Source organism: Schistocerca serialis, unplaced genomic scaffold (assembly GCF_023864345.2).
Source record: "Schistocerca serialis cubense isolate TAMUIC-IGC-003099 unplaced genomic scaffold, iqSchSeri2.2 HiC_scaffold_1189, whole genome shotgun sequence".
NCBI classification, from domain to species: domain Eukaryota; kingdom Metazoa; phylum Arthropoda; class Insecta; order Orthoptera; family Acrididae; genus Schistocerca; species Schistocerca serialis.
Genome location: NW_026047391.1, coordinates 340,001 through 343,013, shown reverse-complemented (window position 1 = coordinate 343,013; position 3,013 = coordinate 340,001). Strand labels below are relative to the sequence as shown.

The 3,013-nt window shown below is 55.6% G+C and overlaps 1 pseudogene; it reads right to left on the bottom strand.

The window, feature by feature from the left end:
* Positions 1-886: 886 nt before the first annotated feature.
* The window catches only part of LOC126434474 (large subunit ribosomal RNA), a 2,974-nt pseudogene continuing 847 nt past the window's right edge, over positions 887-3,013 (bottom strand).

Here is a 3,013-nt window from a genome sequence, read left to right as displayed (position 1 = left end):
TCAGCTACCGTCAGGCGGATGCAAACGGATTACTGCATAGGCGCGGAAGAAAGACGACGCGTGTGCGCGCCCATAGGAAAAATCAATTTAATAGCTCTATTCTAAAAGGTACGCCACAATTTCTCTATGTCGTCAGATAGAGTACAAGAACGTCTATCAATCGGTGGTGTTGAACTTTTCCGAACACCCCCTCTTTGGATGATTATCGGCAACTTCCGGTCGCCACGTGGTTACCACGCGTTCTTCGGTTTGATTGCCTGTATCTTTTAAACTATCAATGGAAAACCCACTTGTTTGCACACTGTCCGCTGGAGGAAGACCTGGAGAACACAGCCGTGTACTTGAAAGCTAGATAACGACTGAAGCTACGCGGATGGAAACGGATTTCTAAAAGCACGTGGTGCACGCGGAGATGCGCGCGAGACAAAGGGCAACACACGACCACCAAAACAGCACTTTCCAGGCACAGTGGGTCACTTTACTGCACATTTACAGATGAAATATATTTACTGCACCTGTCCAGTACCACTGAAGTGGCAAGAATTCACGAGTTTGTGGTAAGTCATGGCTTTACGAAAACATCGGTTTTTTTCGAAAAATTGGACACAAATACCTTTTCGAGGACCCAGGAGATGCGCCAGCACGTCCCACGGTGTAGTCTGCGTCGGTGAAGCTCTTCACATACACCACAAATTCCGTAACTAAGACGACACAACGCTAAATCTCCAATTTCGAATACGTCACCATAACACAAAAACGGTTCGACCGAGTGCAAAGATTTTCCTACACAGGCTGTAATGTCACAACACGAAACTCTGTGCCAAAATTCACAATAATCGCACTCGATTTACCCACCCAAAATGCCGAAAGAACGGGAGCGCACGCGACGCTCGACCGCGCGCGACGATAGGGACAGCGGGAATCTCGTTAATCCATTCATGCGCGTCACTAATTAGATGACGAGGCATTTGGCTACCTTAAGAGAGTCATAGTTACTCCCGCCGTTTACCCGCGCTTGCTTGAATTTCTTCACGTTGACATTCAGAGCACTGGGCAGAAATCACATTGCGTCAACACCCGCTAGGGCCATCGCAATGCTTTGTTTTAATTAGACAGTCGGATTCCCCCAGTCCGTGCCAGTTCTGAGTTGATCGTTGAATGGCGGCCGAAGAGAATCCGCGCACCCGCGCGCCCCCGGAGGAGCACGCTAAGGCGGACGCGGCCTCGCAGCAAGGAAGATCCGTGGGAGGCCAAGGCACGGGACCGAGCTCGGATCCTGCACGCAGGTTGAAGCACCGGGGCGCGAACGCCGCGCAGGCGCGCGCATCCTGCACCGCCGGCCAGCACGAGGCCAACCGACGGCGAGAGCAGACCACGCCCGCGCTAAACGCCCGCACTTACCGGCACCCCTACGGCACTCACCTCGCCCAGGCCCGGCACGTTAGCGCTGACCCACTTCCCGACCAAGCCCGACACGCCCCGATCCTCAGAGCCAATCCTTATCCCGAAGTTACGGATCCAATTTGCCGACTTCCCTTACCTACATTATTCTATCGACTAGAGGCTCTTCACCTTGGAGACCTGCTGCGGATATGGGTACGAACCGGCGCGACACCTCCACGTGGCCCTCTCCCGGATTTTCAAGGTCCGAGGGGAAGATCGGGACACCGCCGCAACTGCGGTGCTCTTCGCGTTCCAAACCCTATCTCCCTGCTAGAGGATTCCAGGGAACTCGAACGCTCATGCAGAAAAGAAAACTCTTCCCCGATCTCCCGACGGCGTCTCCGGGTCCTTTTGGGTTACCCCGACGAGCATCTCTAAAAGAGGGGCCCGACTTGTATCGGTTCCGCTGCCGGGTTCCGGAATAGGAACCGGATTCCCTTTCGCCCAACGGGGGCCAGCACAAAGTGCATCATGCTATGACGGCCCCCATCAACATCGGATTTCTCCTAGGGCTTAGGATCGACTGACTCGTGTGCAACGGCTGTTCACACGAAACCCTTCTCCGCGTCAGCCCTCCAGGGCCTCGCTGGAGTATTTGCTACTACCACCAAGATCTGCACCGACGGCGGCTCCAGGCAGGCTCACGCCCAGACCCTTCTGCGCCCACCGCCGCGACCCTCCTACTCGTCAGGGCTTCGCGGCCGGCCGCAAGGACCGGCCATGACTGCCAGACTGACGGCCGAGTATAGGCACGACGCTTCAGCGCCATCCATTTTCAGGGCTAGTTGCTTCGGCAGGTGAGTTGTTACACACTCCTTAGCGGATTCCGACTTCCATGGCCACCGTCCTGCTGTCTTAAGCAACCAACGCCTTTCATGGTTTCCCATGAGCGTCGATTCGGGCGCCTTAACTCGGCGTTTGGTTCATCCCACAGCGCCAGTTCTGCTTACCAAAAGTGGCCCACTTGGCACTCCGATCCGAGTCGTTTGCTCGCGGCTTCAGCATATCAAGCAAGCCGGAGATCTCACCCATTTAAAGTTTGAGAATAGGTTGAGGTCGTTTCGGCCCCAAGGCCTCTAATCATTCGCTTTACCGGATGAGACTCGTACGAGCACCAGCTATCCTGAGGGAAACTTCGGAGGGAACCAGCTACTAGATGGTTCGATTAGTCTTTCGCCCCCATACCCAGCTCCGACGATCGATTTGCACGTCAGAATCGCTACGGACCTCCATCAGGGTTTCCCCTGACTTCGTCCTGGCCAGGCATAGTTCACCATCTTTCGGGTCCCAACGTGTACGCTCTAGGTGCGCCTCACCTCGCAATGAGGACGAGACGCCCCGGGAGTGCGGAGGCCGCCGCCCCGTGAAGGGCGGGGAAGCCCCATCCTCCCTCGGCCCGCGCAAGGCGAGACCTTCACTTTCATTACGCCTTTAGGTTTCGTACAGCCCAATGACTCGCGCACATGTTAGACTCCTTGGTCCGTGTTTCAAGACGGGTCGTGAAATTGTCCAAAGCTGAAGCGCCGCTGACGGGAGCGATTATTCCGCCCGAGAGCATCCCGAGCCAACA